The sequence below is a fragment of the Uranotaenia lowii genome, chromosome 1 (genome assembly GCF_029784155.1).
Source record: "Uranotaenia lowii strain MFRU-FL chromosome 1, ASM2978415v1, whole genome shotgun sequence".
Classification (NCBI taxonomy): domain Eukaryota; kingdom Metazoa; phylum Arthropoda; class Insecta; order Diptera; family Culicidae; genus Uranotaenia; species Uranotaenia lowii.
Window position 1 is genome coordinate 88958949 of NC_073691.1, and position 17986 is coordinate 88976934.

The window sequence follows — 17986 nt, forward strand, 5'->3', positions numbered from 1 at the left end:
CTTGTTTTGTTATGGAAACGGGAAAGGGAACGGGAGTGAAGGAAACGGGAAACCCATTGAATGAGAACTGTGTTTGCTTACCGCCTGCTATTACATACACACGCTACATATACACAGCTGCTAAAGCCGGGCAGCTTGGCCGGTGCTTGTTTGCCGGTGAATTGAAGGAATATATTCTTGTTGCTTTTGCTACATACACACGCACAGCTTAGCCGTGGTTGTTTGCCGGCAAATTGAATTGAAGGAATATTTTTGTTTTGTTGCTTTTACTGCATACACACGCACAGCTCGGCCGTGGTTGTTTGCCGGTGGATTGAAGGGATTGAATTAGAAGGATGTTTTTGTTGTTGCTTTTGCTACATTCACACGCACAGTGCTCGGTTCGCTGGCTGCCTGGTGTTGGCCGGTATTTATTTCCATCCTTCTTCGTCTTGTGATGCGATATGGAGGGACGTGAAAGCGTTTTTATTTTGTTTCTTTCAGACATACGCAATTCGGTTAACTTGGGAGATTAATGCCGGTGGGAGCAAATCGAATCAGCACCGATCGCGTTATCTTCTTGTACCAATGATGCTATGTAATTGACTACACGCCATTGGCACAGAGGCTGAATTTTGGGTGTAGTATTCCGTCTTACGACATAACTTGACGAACATAATTCCTAAAATTCACTCGGTCCATGGCAACCGTTCTCCAATTTCTCGGGCACCCCACGTTCGCCAGATCACGCTCCACTTGGTCTAACCACCTCGCTCGTTGCGCCCCCGCTCGTCTTGTTCCTACCGGATTCGTGGCGAACACCTGTTTTGCAGGACAGTCATCCGGCATTCTCGCAACATGCCTTCCAGCCTTCACCACCTTCTGGATACTCGTGGTTCATCTTTCGCCTCCACATTCCGTTCTCCTGTACGCCGCCAAAGATGGTTCTTAACACTCGTCGCTCGAATACTCCGAGTGTACGCAGGTCCTCCTCGAGCAATATCCATGTCTCGTGCCCGTAGAGAACAACCGGTCTAATGAGCGTCATATACAGGTTACACTTCGTGCGAGGGCTAAGTCTTCTCGACCGCAGTTGCTTGTGGAGTCCATAGTAGGCACGACTTCCGCTGATAATTCGCCTTCGGATCTCACGGCTGGTGTCATTGTCTGCGGTCACCAGTGAGCCGAGATAGACAAAGTCTTCGACTATCTCCAGCTCGTCGCCGTCAATCGTGACCTTGTTATTACTGGACAAGCGGGTTCGGTCGGTCTCGGATCCGCACGCCAGCATGTACTTCGTCTTGGACGTTTTAATCATCAACCCAATCCTTCCTGCTTCGCGTTTCAGTTTGCGGTAGATCTCCTCCACCGCCGCAGATGATCTGCCGACTATATCAATGTCATCGGCAAGGCAGATAAGTTGACTGGATCTGTTGAAAATCGTGCCCCGCATTTCGCCCACCGCTCGTCGAATAACACCTTCTAGCGCCACGTTGAACATCATGCAGGATAGACCATACCCTCGTCGAAGCCCCCTGCGCGATTAGAATGAACTCGACAATTCACCCGAAATCCGCACACAGCACTGCGTTCCATCCATCGTCGCCTTGATTTTCCATAGCTCGTTACGGTCGATCGTGTCGTATGCGGCTTTGAAGTCGATGAATAGATGGTGCGTAGGGACTTGGTGTTCACGGCATTTTTGGAGGATTTGCCGTAATGTGAATATCTGGTCCGTCGTAGACCGTCCCTCCATAAAGCCGGCCTGATGGCTTCCCACGAATCTGTTTGCTTGTGGCGTTAGGCGGCGGAGTAGGATTCGGGACAACACTTTGTAGGCGGCAATTTCTTAAGTTCATTTGAGTTAAAAACAAAAAAAAAACCATCCTAGTTTTTGATTTAAGCTTCTTTACGTATAATTTTTAAAAGTCGAAATATTACATTTACATTATTTTGAGTTTGTAAATTCATAAAATTCTTTCTTGCCTTATGTTCTAAGCGTATCACCCTCAAAATGCATTGGTCAGATAAGCTGTCTAGTCAGCCATTTCATCAAACAGCCGTAGGGTCATTTAACCCGATAGGCCCATTTAGGAAACCTTTCCCCTAATTACATTATTTAAGGGGTCTGCATTCAGTTATGGTCAATAACCATAAACTTTTTACCATATTTAAGATCAAGGGTTCCATTCCAATGCTTAATTTGAACTTCGTGTGGATTCTAGAGTGGCTCCTTATACTTCTTAACCATTTGGTCCAAAAAAGAATCAGAAAAAAATCAACAGTTTATGAGTTTCTAAGTCGACAATGAAGAATTTTCAAGGCGCAAAAGGCGCAAATTTGTGCAAAATTATTTTTACCATGTCTTTTTGCATCGTAAATATCTCAAACACACGTTGATTTAAAAATCTGGCAAAAATAGACAAGATAGTCCTTTCATTACCAACACAACGCTGCTAAAGTTTTGCTTAACCGTTCTCTAGTAATGTAGCTATCACCGAAATAAAGTGCCCGGATACTAAATGATCATAGCTTTAGGTGTTGAAACTGTAGGTCTAGGGCATTTTTGTATTGGAAAGCATGAAACAACAGACTACTCTGTATAGGAAGCGTGATCGACTTTTGATCAACACATTCCTAAACACAGCAGGCCAGTTGGATTGTATACTGTGAACACACAATCGGGCAAAAACGTAGCACCACACCGACTTATGTACATGTGCTTTCTTAGATGCGCACCCGATTCTAGCGATGATTGCAATTTTCGGGTTTCGCTTAGAGTAGTCGCTACTTATCGATTTTTCACAATTTATCTACTCGGCGTCCTTACTTTGCGAAAATTATCTAAGTGAATCGTAATTTGTTTATTCCCTTTTGTTAACCCCCCTTTTTGTCAAATTATTGGTTGATCCAACTCCAACTGGCCTGCTGTGTTTAGGAATGTGTTGATCAAAAGTCGATCACGCTTCCTATACAGAGTAGTCTGTTGTACGGCAAAGGCGAACCACAACGCTTTCATGCTTTCAATACAAAAATGCCCTAGACTTACGGTTTCAACACCTATTCAAAACTCTATCCTACGAAGTTCATCTGATGCTTGCCTATCCGCCTGTTCTTCAATCCTTTACCTAGCATTTCATCTCGCAGCACGTGTCAATGAACATAGGACTTAAATTAATAAATTTATCGGCGATTAAAACTTATCATCAATATCTAGAAGAGCAACACCAGTTCAACAACCTTCAAATTTCTAACGTTTTTCATATTAGTTACACTCAAGAGTTGATGTGTAGTAGAATGTCCGTGACGACAACCAAATTGTTCATCAGGGAAAAAGAATTCTGATTAATATGATTCGTCATTCTATTCAAAATAACTCAAATAGTTTACTTAAAGAAGGAAGCAAACTAATTGATCGATAACTTGAATGCTCAGAAGCATTTTTCCAGATTTTAAAATTAGAGTTACTCTTCTAGCTCTTACTGAAATCAAACGAATTTATCAAATATCGAAAGTTTTGCAGAAATATATTGCCCAGAAATTTGTTTTTTTTTCATGCGGAATGTGTAATCCAACAGTAGAAAACCTTGCTCATATTCACGACTGATGCAAGTGAAATAAATTGAAAACTCCATCACTCGAGAAACTCAAACAAGACAGATCTTTCAACTACGGCTCCTTTTAAATCCAAGCGGAGAACATGAGAGCGAAAAAACTCAACATATTTACAAGCATAAATCACGTGCTTCCAGCAGTAGTGCATCGAACAGAACTCAACGCCCTAATATTTTTCATCGTCGCCTCGTCAGTGATAAGAAGAAACGTGCGAACGAGAAAGGGCGAATTTCCTCGTATTGAGCTTCCGGAGGGGTAATTTTCCTACCGACCAACCGCCCACCCACTCGCAGGTCTTACGATCCTAATGGACCACTTGAAGGAAGCTCAAGAACCCAAGAGGGAGCACAGCTGAGCGGCCCCACCAATCGGATGGCCAGCCGGCAAGCTCTCGGGGTTTTCCCTTCTGTTCGTTCTCGCTCTCGCTCTTGCTGTCCGGTGATATGGTGGGGGTGAAAACGATCGACAATTTTCGGCTTTAAGGGGTAAAATGAATCCACCCAAAGCTGGGGAAAACAGGAACTCAACTTCCGCACGTGACGATGGAGAATCGAACGTTTATATTCCGGCTTCTCGGTCTGAAGGTGGGTCAGTAGTTAAAATGCTTTCAGAGGGAACGTTGGGAATTTACTGTGGATTTTGAAGAATAATTGGAGAATATTCAATCTCGTGCAGAACAAGGCATAAAACAGTCCCAATTGCTGCTTAAAGTATGAATGTAAATATTTTTTTTATTGCCGAAAAAAAAACTTACTCACCCTTTAACTAAGAAATTCATGGCAAAACTGTTTTCAATAGCTTTGGTTGTTCAAATATTGCAAGAAATGAGATAAAAAATTTAAACATTTTTTATGCCTTCAAATTTGCAAGTTGTATTTTTGATGCATTAAAATAGTTCAAAATGTTTGTCAATACATCGAAACCATATATAGGGTCGTATACAGTAGAGAGTAAAAATAAATAAGTTGCAAAAAAGGGAAATTAGATGAATAAACATGTAAATATATTTACTTAGAATATAAATATCCATTCGTTTTATAGTTTCAATGAAAGTTTTATTTTTGAAATTTATGAGATTCTATGAAACAATATTTTCGTAAAAACTCTTCACAGCAAACTAATTATTTTATCATCGAATTTTAATCACACTTAAGCCCGTGACTATCAAGAATAATCTTTTACAACATCCAATAAAAATAGAAAAATTAGTTCACTTAGCTCAACACTTCTATCATGATCTCGTTAAGATTATCATTATTAGAAGTAAAACTTTTTAACTGTACATTCGGGGGCAAACAAAAATGGTTTGAAAAAGAAAATTTGCATTTGCATTTCCACTATCAGCTCAGCTAAAATGTTAGCTTTGGTGGTACAACAATTGAAACTGCGCACCAGCTACTACCTGCACTGCTTTCATCATGTTACAGCCACAGAACATGCAACTTTACAAACAAACCAATTGCATAATTGAAGTCGTTGAATTATGCTAATTTTCCAATTACACGCAATTGGCCGACCTAAAATTAAAGCCAACTACCTGACTACTCGAGCTCGGGAATAAAAAAGAGAAGCCAGTAGGAAGGTACGTACGTACGCCTGGATGTATGCAAACATGTTGGTGTATTTCCGAATTTTACAAGTCAACATTTCAATGTCCGGCAATTGATTCCTTGGCAAAACAATCGAATGCAAGGCTTTTACTGTGTAGGACTAAAAACAGATTTTCTCTTTGCGACTTAGGAATTTACTGTACATATCTGCATGAACTATGTTGTTTGGTAAGCTTTGCGGCTCAGTTACGTTGGCCAATGCTTTTTATGAATGCATATGAAGTTTCTTTTCAGTCTGCCATTCATTGGATTTTTGTTTGCAAGTAATTCGGAGGCACAGATATAGTTTCTAATTTGGTTGATGTGTAAGAATCCCACGCCTCAAATGAGAACTTGAAGGCTATCGTACACGCCTTGAACCATGTCGAGGACGTCTCAAACGAACATCACAAGTATTCATAGAAAGATACTTAAGAACCGACCCGGGTGTGGCGGGAGGGTGGGGTTTTTTGTGACTGATTTTTTTCCAATAGATTTTTGCTCAAACAATACATGAATAAAATAAAACCTAAAACATATTTTTTATTATTTGATTATTCATTTACATTATTTTACTTTAATACCTACTTAAATCGTGACTTTTTGGAATATGTCCTGAAATCGTTATAATGGTAAGTTAAATTTGTATAAATGAAGTTTTATCCAACAAAATGGAAAAATAATTTTTGTCGATGTTTAAAATCTTTTAATTTTAGCTGTTTTAGCTGAGTTGATTTAAGCTTAGAGTAAATGAATTAATTTATAGATTACAACCATCGATGAAAATAAATTATATTTTTTTAATGAAAGTGAAAAAGTGAGAGATTTGACTTTGCGATTCAAATCAGATTCTGGCAAACTCGATCTGAATTTACTTAAGTATTAAGTTTGGCATTTGACTTTTAAAAAACTACACTACTGAAAATGTCAAACAATACACAGAGAAAATATGGAATTCTGTTGTTTATTTATTTATTTATTTATTTAAGGATATATGGACCAAACCCGTCATCCGAACTACTTAAAAATTATCTTACATAGAGTTGATTTCTTAAATATAGCACATAGAGCTTCTTGATTGTCGGGATGCTTAAATTAAGGTCTATTACACTGTTAATATTATTCACCTCCCTCATAAAACGGAAAGCTGGTTCGTTACGGCTGTAATTCGTCCTGCGATGGTCAAGTGCACAACGCCTGCGTCGTCTCAAAGTCAGAGTGCTTGTGTTCGCTGTCAAGCGGGATCATAAAAACGTTGAGTCCACAATGCCTCTATCCACCTTAAGAAAAAAGGTAAAATCATTTATGCGGTGCCGACTTTCCAACAGGTCCAAATCTAGTAGGCAACATAAATGTTCATATTCCGGTAAAGTCTCTCCCCAGGCAAGATTCCTCACAGCAAATTTGACGAAACGCTTCTGAACAGTTTCCATTCGGTTTATGTGTGCTTGGTGCATGGGCCTCCAAAATGTGCTCGCGAAATCGAATCTCGATCGCACTAAGCTAACGTATAAGCTTTTGATGGTGTACGGCCCGTACAGTACGGGTCCTTCAATTCTCCAGCGAAACATCTCACGACTCCGAACAAAGCAAGCCCATCTGCTACTACACTGCTGATATGATCCCTGAAGCTCAATCCAGAATCCAATTTGATGCCTAGATCCTTAGCACAGGTAACTCTTGCAATTTTTTCACCACTTAGGGAATACGTAAACTGGATCGGTGTACTGCTTCTTGTAAAAGTTATAGCTGTGCATTTTGAATTATTTACTTTCAATTTGGTTCTGATCATAAACTCAGAGAACACATTCAAATCGTTCTGAAGTTTTCTACAATCTTCTATCCTTTTTACTGGCAAAAATAGTTTCACATCATCTGCGTAAATCAGCACGAAAGCATCCGAAAGCGAGTCCGGCAAATTGTTCATTAGAAGAATGAAAAGCAAAGGTCCCATGTGACTGCCTTGAGGAACTCTGGAAGACGTTTCAAAGGGTGCCGAGCACACAGAATTAACAGACACGTACTGTTGTCTATTCACCAGATAAGACTCGATCCAATGTAGGATGTTTCCTCCAATACCAATTCGCGCTGATGCATCCAAAATTTCGTTGATTCCTGCTACATCAAAGGCCTTTGTCATGTTGGTGTAGATGCAGTCCACTTGGAATCCCTTGTTACCAACTCGGTAACATTGTTTTGTTTTTTTTTTATGAATTCTTTGATGGGTTGGAGTTAGGTTCAACATTTATAAATAGCTAGAATAGATCAACGGCGTATTCAAATTTGAACACGGGGAGGTAAGGCGAAACCGAAACCTAAACATGCGTTGAACTGAGGCGTTGCTTACGCTTGAACGCAACGACCACAACCACGCGTTCTGAAGGAACGCAAGTGAGCAGCGCAACATCGAGACGCCGAGGTTTCTTGGTGAGGCAAGACGATTCACCAAGCTCTTGGTTTCCGGCGGCGAACGAGTTTGGACGTGCTTTTCGATCGTTCCCAAAGACAACAATCCTAGTCGGTGGTGGTCCGAGACGTTCCGTGGTGTGTGGTTAGACAGAGCCTAAACTGATCCGAAGAATCGTGTGTGTGCGAGCCCAACAAAGGATACAACGCGTGGTGAGTGGTCCCCGATCATCGCCAAGACCCGTGCGCGCAAATAAAGCCCGAGGTGCGACCAACCGGAGAAAGACAGCCTCATCCAGCCACGAGTGCGTGGTACCGCATTATCGTTTCCATCCCATCCCGTTGCCCAACCGCATACCGAGGTGCGCGCCTGTTCGTAAGCGCGCGGTTGGTCTGCCAGCGAGACCAAGAAGAAAGACCGAAACAGCCAGTCGTTAGTGAGGTGCGAGGTATCGCACTGCTTCCGACCCATCTAGGCATCTCCAAACGTTGCGTCCGGTGCGACCGACGTCGGCCCAGCCGAGAGGTTCCATAGGCGCGTGTGTGGTTTGCCAATCGAAGCGAGAGAGAGAGACCGGATTGGTAAGCCGTGCCAAGAGTGTGGTGTTAGGTACCGCGCTTTCCCCCCTGTCCATCCAGGCGTCGCCTGGTGCCTGGCGATCGTTCGACCGAGTGGGTCGATTGCCCCGCTACCATCCCGACCCCGAGTGCGTGACATCCCGACGTGAATGCGCCGAAATACAACAGCTTTTAAAAAAGTAACTTTTGTGTTAGGAATCCTCTCATCCGAAAGCTCCCCGAGCCTAACATACGCCCTGAGACCCAGGAACAAAAGAGGCCACCACGCCCAACCCCGTTAGTCCCCGTGGCTTTAGACCAGGGACTGGGTGTTGCTGGGCAGCCCCTTTTGGGTTGATACGTTCCTGGGGAAAATGCAAAGTTTCACACTTGACCATCCAATCTAATACGCGAGTGGTGAACTCGCAATGATTTGTGACCACCGATCTTTTTCTAAAGAATCCGTGCTGTTGGGGCGAAATTCTATTCTCTACTGCTGGATATAGGCGGTGATAAACCAACTTCTCAAAAATTTTTGGCAAAGCAGATAAGATTGCAATACACCTGTAATTTTCTGCAATATTTCTGGATCCCTTTTTGTGGAAAGGAGTAACTCGAGACAAACGGGAATAATCCCGAATGTAACGATGAATTGAACAGAAGAGCCAAAGGACGTGCCAACTCATTGCAGCAAGCCTTTAAAAATCTGTTTGGTATTCCATCAGAACCAGATGATTTACCTGCATCTAGCCTTTTCAAACCTTCCTCTATTTCTTCTAAGGTCAAACAAATATCTAATATGACAGGATCGATGGGCATCATTATTGGACCGGAAGCTTCAGTTGTTTAATAGTTCGTTTTGAAAAACTCAGCAAAAAGCTGCCCTGTACTTTGTGAGTCCATCGGGTTGGATGTATGGGTGAACGTAATTGCGCCTCTCGCTATTACTTCTCTCAGCCATTCAACTGATGTGGGACGAAGGGTCTAGAACGCACCTTTGAAGCTTTCCATAAAATATGCTCTTGGCTCATTTTCAACATCTGTAAATTTTCTCCTACTAAGCATCTGCTTTATCTATCCGTCATTTAATTTTCAGTCTGTAATTCTTCTATAAAAAAATTTTCGTCGTAACGTTCACCGCAATGCCATTAAAACTAGCATAAAAAGTATGAAATAATTGCATTGAGATGTTGAGCAAGGTGTCAAATTTATCGAAAACAAATTTCTCAACCAGATTAGTCAATGTTACAGATTTCATAAATTTGAAATTAAATTTGGATACCTCTGGGATAGGCTTTCTTAGGATGAATCATGAAAATCTTATGACTTTGGAAATGTGGATGTCAAATTTTTAAGTTAAATGACTCTTTTTAATCAATATTTTGCATGATTTGCCTATGAAATTTCTGAAAACAGCATCACACATAACACAAGTTACAAAATTCACATTTTTCCGAGGTGCAAGGAATCTCAGAACTGATTTTGACTTATTCAGGAGCGCTGAATCCAAATATGTATTCAATTAGTTTTTTTTGTCAGCTTTAGTTTTCGAGATGACTTTAAAAAATTGGTAAAAAATGTCTATTAAATTTACATCATTTTTCATTTGACAAAACTGTTAAACACAAAGACCTATTGACTCAATTATCAACTTTCAAAAAAAAACCACGAGTAATTTTGAATTCTGTGAAAAAAAAGATTTGGAAATTTTCTTTTTGTTATCCAAACCTGCAAAAATCGGGAATTTATACGAAATTTTAAAGAAAAGTCAAACTAAATTGAATCTTTGATATTTTCAAAATCGTAAGTCAAATCATTTCGCAGTCTTCAAAAAACTTGCTGAAAAAATTAAATTCTTCAATATTCAATGACATTCTCTAAGGAGGTCAGAAGAAGTTGTCATCTCAATTTTTAGAATTTCTTTAAATTGTAGAATTTAATTGAATCTGTGAAACAAGAATATCTTGACAATATCTGAGTCCTTGATTGAAAATAGAGTAGTAAATTGATTCAGAATCAGCTTTTGATTGTTCTGTAGGTTTATTGATTTATCATTTAGGCAAGATCGATTTTACCCAAAATTGATCAATTTAAAAATTTCCACACGCCATGTTACCGAAACTAGAAGCGCGAGGAAGAATGACCCTAACGGGTTAAACTCCTATCAAAAAGAAAAAAAAAGAAGCGATAGCCAAGTTATTGATATATTATGTTTTTGGTTTAGTAGGGACTGCTATTTTATGAAACTTAACAATCTGTTACAGAAAAAATCGTGAAATAAATTAAATTTGATATAAGCTTCGCGGGCCGCACAAACATGTCTCGAGGGCCGCATGCGGCCCGCGGGCCGCGGGTTGCTCACCCCTGGATTAGACAGTTAGATTTTATTTACGTGAAAATTAGGGTAGATACTCTAGATTTCAACAGGAGCTAGTTTTCTATTTGGTGGCTCAAGCTATCTATGTTCATATTTTTCAATTTTTGCTCTCCCACTTGGGTATACGTTGAATATAAAAAATCTTCTAAATAAGTTGTTGAATAGTAGTAAATTTATAACTTAAAAGTAACATTCTAAATCACCTGTGAAATTCAACGCCATCGACCAAATAAGAATGATTTTGGATCACGAAAAAACTCCCATTTTATTCGATTAATAGCAACATAAAAGGAGTCAATGGATGGAGTAATGGATGGGTAAGACTCTGAAATCAATCTTTTGGTAATTTATTTTATATTTTTGCTAACATTCAATTAAATTTCAACTGTTTTTTGAGCTGTCGAAAACTAGCGCTGAAAATTCACCTAAAAATCTATTTTTCGACACCCATCTTCTTGGGTATGTTTATACTGTTTCCATGGTGTAAAAAACGCTGTGAAGTAGACACGCAAATATTCATATTCCTGAGCTAACAAAGGAGGTGGAAATATGCTTGTTGAAAACTAAAACTTTTTATGTCGAAAACTAAAATTTAATGTCGAAAACTAGACCATCGAGAGGTTTTAGTAAAAAGGTAATAAAAACTTTGTTTTGGGACTTTTGATCATTAAAAAAGATAGAGAATGTAGAAAAAAGTTCATATAACCAATCATATTTGAAATGAAAAACTTTAGTCAAATAATTTATTTACATGATTTTCTGACAAAACAAGCAAAAACTGTCGAATTCTAGGTATTTTATCCTACATGTTTTTTTTACCTGCAAATATTTTTTCATTTCAAACCAATTCCATATAAACCCTTTCAGGCATAGTATTGTTTCAAAACAACGCCCAAGTAACCAAAAGTCGCAAAGTTACTTGATTGTGTGCATTCGAAGTTCACATTTGACTGAATAAAAGGTTCTGGAGAGATATAACAACCGCTTTTTAGAGTGTCCGTCCCGGGATTTTTCGGTCGGGAATTCCCAGGAATTTGAAAAATTCGGGAATTCCCGATTCCCGGGAATCATAGTTTCATTCCTGGGAATTCCCGACATGTATGAAATTACTTCTTTGGAAAAGCCTGATATCCTCTGGAACCATTCATATTGTATGTTTTGAAAATGTAGTCATACAAAACTCATTGAGAATATACCAATTCCTGTGGCAGTAGACATCTTGCAGCCATTTGGTGCAATTTTATTATTCAAATAGATAAGTTTAAAAAGATTATATAAGGCCCTCAGAGCGAAAGGAGTGTAAGTGACAAAATGGTCGATTTTGAGTTAATGATGCCAAACGATTCTTTTCAAACTATTTCAAACTATAATTGGTGATTTTTTCAGATTTTTAGAATTTTATTTACATACTTTTACGATCGAGAGCAAAACACAAATTTTTGAAAAATATATGGGAAACGGCCAGGGTGATACGGTCGAAATTTGGTCAAGGGAAAACACGTGTAAATCGGTGAAATAGTTTATTGAAAAAATCAAATTAAATTTCTTTTTCAAGTTTAATTAGTATAAAATTCAGGAAAAATATTCAGTTAGGCTTCCGCTTTTCCAAATCCGAGTTCCTTACGCTTAACCCCTGCCATCAGATTTTGTACAGCCACCTTGTCCACCTTCTTTGCCGCAGAAAGCCAGTTTGCCTTGGACTGCTGCTCGTCCTTAGCAATGTTTTTGGTCTTCTTTAGGTTCCGCTTGACAATAGCCCAGTATTTCTCAATTAGGCGGTGCTCTGGCGTGTTGGGAGGGTTTTTGTCCTTGGGAACTACCTGCACGTTGTTGGCGGCGTACCACTTCATGGCCTTTGGGGTAATGGCAAGATGCCAAATCCGGCCAAAACAGTACGGAACATCCGTGTTTCTTCAGGAAAGGCAGCAGACGTTTATTCAAACACTCTTTCACGTAAATTTCTTGGTTGACAGTCTCGGAAGCTATGAATATGCCACAGGTACAGATGGCTTGCCAAACCAGATATTTTTTCGCGAACTTTGACAGTTTCATGTGGTTGAAAATATCTCCTACCTTCCCCCTTCCTTTTGCGGTATAAAACACCTGTCCGGGAAGCTGCTTGTAGTCGGCTTTGACGTAGGTTTCGTCGTCCATTACCACGCAGTCAAACTTCGTCAGCATCGTCGTGTAGAGCCTCCGGGATCGCGCTTTGGCCGTCGTATTTTGTTTATCATCGCAATTTGGAGTCACTACCTTCTTGTAAGTCGATAGTCCGGCTCGGTTTTTGGCTCGATGCATCCAGCTTATTTGCGGCATCTCGGAGAAAGAGGTTAGGGTTTCGCTTGAAACTAGCAGCAACTCTCTGTGTCGTCTCGGCGGTTTCCGGTTTTCGATTTCCACCCGATCCAAACTTCCTGGCTGTCGACAAACGTTCCCCAAACACTTTAATTACATTTATAACGGTTGATTTGGCAACTTTTAGCGATTTTGCCAGCTTTGCGTGCGAGTAGCTCGGATGTTCGCGATGCGCGAGCGAACACACACACACACACACACACACACACACACACACACACACACACACACACACACACACACACACACGCACACACACACACACACACACACACACACACACACACACACACACACACACACACACACACACCTTCAAAATGAGGGGTCTTCAGGTTTTTTAAATGCAAAATTGAAAGAAATACGTCAAGTTGATATTGACCAAATTTTGACCGTATCACCCTTTGCTTATGCTTATGCTTATGATACATACACAGCCAGATCTTGTCAGCATCCCGGTGAATAGTAAAAATACATTTACTATTCATCTTTACAAGGCCGGGCCCACTGTGCAGTATTGGACGCAGAGACGACTGGAACCAGGGGAGGAAGAAACGTGGACAACAGTACCATACGTTCCCATGTTCATTTGATATTTATTCGTTGGGAGCATAGATGCTAAGATATTTCTATGCTCCTTGATGTTGGGCCTTGCGATTCTTCCTTCAGGGGATGGAAATGAGGTTTTTCTACAGAGAGTCGCAAATTTAACAATACAATAATTAAAGAAATTTCTTTAACCATTATACACTGTTTAATTTTGGATCCCTGTACCTTCATCTCAGGTCATCGACCATGGTTATAGCGCCATTGCTTGCTTTTGAAAAGATTTGAAAGAGCAGAGAAATTATTAATACCGCACCAAAATCATTAGAATTTTTCCATTCCAAAAGATTTCAGCACCAAAAGGAATACATAATAAAAACTAATATTTATGATTAGATTTAATAACAATGATTAAAACAACGTGCGTTGCGTGCAATATATAATATCATTAGTTCTGCGTTATGATTCCAGTATTGGTATTTATACAATTCGGTTGGCATCTACTAGAATTATCAGATCAATAAAAGGTAGCAAAATTCTGGAAAATCAAATGTCACGTTGTTCGGCAGTACGATAAAAGTGGTGTTAAAAATGAAAACCTGTGAAAATGTCAATAAGAAATGTATGTATACAGTCAAAATTATTTTTTTTTCATCTACAGTATGAATTACATTAAAATTGAGAATCGGAAGAAATCGCTCCCCTTAGGTATCTCATTCATCTTCACTCAAACACTTCCGCTTCTCAAATCATTCTAAACCAATACAATCAGGTTCCTTTAACACCCCCTGAACACCCACCCACGTTTCACATAATGATGAAAAGTGTTGTGAGCCTATAAAATCTTTCTGCTTTATTTGGAATGGAACGCGCACAAGATCCGTTTGCTATACGAAAAAAAGAAGTAGATTGGCTCAAAAATAGCAAGAAAGATGGATAGTCACACAAAAGGCAAGTGTTCTACGAAGCTCTAGAAAACTTTGTAAAATTATTATTGGATCGCAAATGAAATGGCTTAAAAATTCTTGAACAACATTCTCATCTAAACCACATTAAAAACACAAGATTCAATCTTACAAGGTGACCTAATGAAAATGGTTCTACTTAGCTTTTGGTAGTATCAGCATAATGTGAACATCCGTGTGCCGTCTATGTAGTTGTCCGATTGATGAAAGTGAACCATTCTATTAAAACGGCACCCAACCAGAAACACATCACAGCAACCATACTTTCTTCTTCGATTTCACCATTTCTCTTCTTGTTCTAATTCATAACTCACACACGGCATCACAAAAAAAATCGGGAGGCAACTTCCGGCAATATTTCATAGTAAAAAACACTAAAAAGCGACACAGCTTGGTAGCTAAATCACTACTGCAACCAAAAACACCTGTTTTTTTCAACTATTCAAAACTCGTACAAAAATATTTCGACTCCCCCAAATTGAGAATGCATAGAAACCATTTCGTCTTCATGCTACCGGAAAACAACATTTTAATCAAATTAAAAATGAAATCCTCTGGTTCCAACTCAATTCACAAAAAACTCCTCAAAACGTCCTGTAGTACTATTGGGATTCCACTTAGCTAACTCTCGATAACTTTTTTCCTCAATTTCATTTGAAAATCACTTTAAAATTTATTTTAAAGAAAGTTTTCACTGTCAGCGAAAAATAAACCAAATTTTGACCGTATCACCCTTTTAATATAAATTGTAAAGATGATGGATTTTCAAATTGTAAAAAGAAAATTAATTAGTTTGATAATTATAGATGATCTTTTGGAAAATTTACTGGTTTAATAATGCTACCCCGGTGATCAATCCCAGATTACAACACTTCAATCCTAGATGCCCTCAACTTGAATACACCTGTATACAACACATCGATTTTCAATTTTTTTTTGAAGTTTCAGGTCAATTTTACTTACAGAAATGTGTACCGAGGAAGTGAAGCAGGCGTCGGATCAAGGAAGGACGCACAAAAATTTTTATCTCGTGTCAAAATTAAAAATTGTTATTTTAATTTCCGAAATGAAATTAAATGTTAAATTTTATTGTAAGAAAGAGCAGTCTTGTAGTTGGATGTCCAAGGCCAGTAACTTGAATACGTTCGATTGCTCGGAAGAATCTTCATTGGAAAAATAGAAACACTCAGCTAAGTTTTGTTTAGTTTTCAGATTATTCCTTGAAGTTAAAAATTCATAAGTTGCAATCAGTCACTTCAGTGTAAAAAGAGCAACGAAGAAAGGATAAGTCTCTTCTCTTCTATATTTAGTCCTAAACTATTAAAAAAAATGCATAGTAATTACATATTTCGAATGGATTTGAGTGAAAACGTACACAAAAATCCGAATCGGTTGAAACAATTTCCCGTTGAGAGTAGCGGAAAAGTTTGATTGAAACTGACACAGTTGGAAGTACATATGTATGGTTAATTATCGCGAAAGTAATGATATTTCCATTGGTTGCCGATTATTATGTGTTGCTCGACTTGAAAAAAATTCTGCCGTTTGTAAGTCGTTATGAGCAATACTTTGAAGAGTTATTTGAATACTTTTACATTAAATAATCGAAACCGTTGCCTTAAAAACGAAACAAAATTATAAAAGCCAGAAGGCATTAAAAAACTTAGAGATTGTCCAAGAAATATTACAATATATACAATATATTAAATTAAAAATTTAATAAACATTGTGATTACCCCGCTTATAAGAATTCAATTCAGATGTAACCAATTAATTATATTCATGATGTTATATTGGCCCATATAAAAACCAAAATCATTGGTGTGAGTTATAAAAACAGTGATAAAAAATTAGAGTCTGCTGCGAGAATTGTTGATTATCCCATAGCCCAGACCTTTAGCACTCAATTCATTGGCATCGTTATTGGAATGCCATTTGAATGCATATGTTTTACTTTTTTGACAACTCAAGAAAATTCCACTACGCTCCCTTCGAAGACAGAGGACATATTATTGTCAGCGCCACGAAATCGAAAAACACACATTCAAACAGCAAAAACAATGTCAGAGCGAATCGTATAAATTGTCTAGATTTATGTGCCAATCCTCCCCCACAATCCAGGCTAAACAGAAAAGGACTTAACCTTGCATCCCATCGACAAACGACGACGGCTGCCAGAATTACACGGCTCGAGTTACAAAAACGTGAAGTTATCCCCCCATCTCAGAAATTCACGAGAAGTCGAAAATCCCATGAGTATAAAACAATAAAAATGTTTATTTTTGTTTAGATTTGTTTTTCGTCGCACCCTCCTACTGACTGGTGTGATCAGTTCAGGAAAAAAAAACTGCGACTATCGACAAACGAGAGATTTGCTCGTGCGAAAGAGTGGTGTTCATTTTTTCAGTTTGTGAGATTTGGAGGTAGAAAAGGTACGTTGAGGAAATTTTTAGAAAAAAAAAATATTTTTTTATTCATAAATTGCATAACCACAGGGAGTAAGGAACTCAATTTACAATACTTTGACAAAATCGAAAGATTGTGTAAAGACAGTTTTTGGTTACCTTGATGAAAAAATTAATTGAACATGAATATCGCAGCCAGGAAAAAAAATTACTTTGAAGGGATTTTGTGTGCTATCATTTAAATAATCAATAGGAAAAAGCTGTTTTTTGCAGAAAAACTTCGTTGAACTCTGTTCACATATCTCTTTCAACATCCTGTTTTGACCGGTATTACGAGAATGAAAAATTATAACATCTAGATTAGAGTTTGAAGAACATTTTGAGTGTGTTTCTGGTGGCACAATGCTCGAGGTGAAGCAGAGGAGCCTGGTGGTTTTGTCAAAAATCAGGACGCCAGGAAGAAAAAAATCAAAATTTTTCAGAACACCTCAAGATTTATGGACGAAATAAGCAGCTCTGCTTAGATTTCATAAATAAAGGCGAAATGCAGGTACGCCTTAATTTACGCAACAGAAATTAGCAGTACCTTGACAGACCTGCAGTTCATATCGAAAAACACCATCTAAATTTCACCTGAACCGAAAATCACCATCGGTTTAATGGGTTCAACTATTTTAATAAAGATTTGTCGGATGCTCTGATAGTATTATTTCAAATTTGATTATAATTCAGATGTTTCTTTTTGAAAATCAGGACAGTTCAGGACGTTTTAAAGACCCATTTTTAAAAATCAGGACGGTATCTCGAAATTCAGGACAAATCCTGGTAAATCGCTCCTTCGCTCCTCTGAGTGTCTTTTAAATTAGTTTTAAGCAGATTCCCTTAGATTTTAAGATATAAGTCTGCATGGTAATTTAACCAAAGACCAATCAATAAATTTAAACAATAATTCTGCTAGCTTGTGAGAAAATTGGTATGATGTTCGAGAAACGCTTGTTCAAGAATACGAATTTAAGCATGATTTTTTTGCAGTCATATTGAAGACTCTTCAGAGTGGAAATAAGAGCTTATCATTTCAGTAGTAATACTAGATAAAGAATAAGCCGCATCAACCCTCAAATGATTCACGAGAATCACAATTAATAAGTAATGATATTGTAACCTTTAGGTTATTTTGCCCCGTTAAACCCC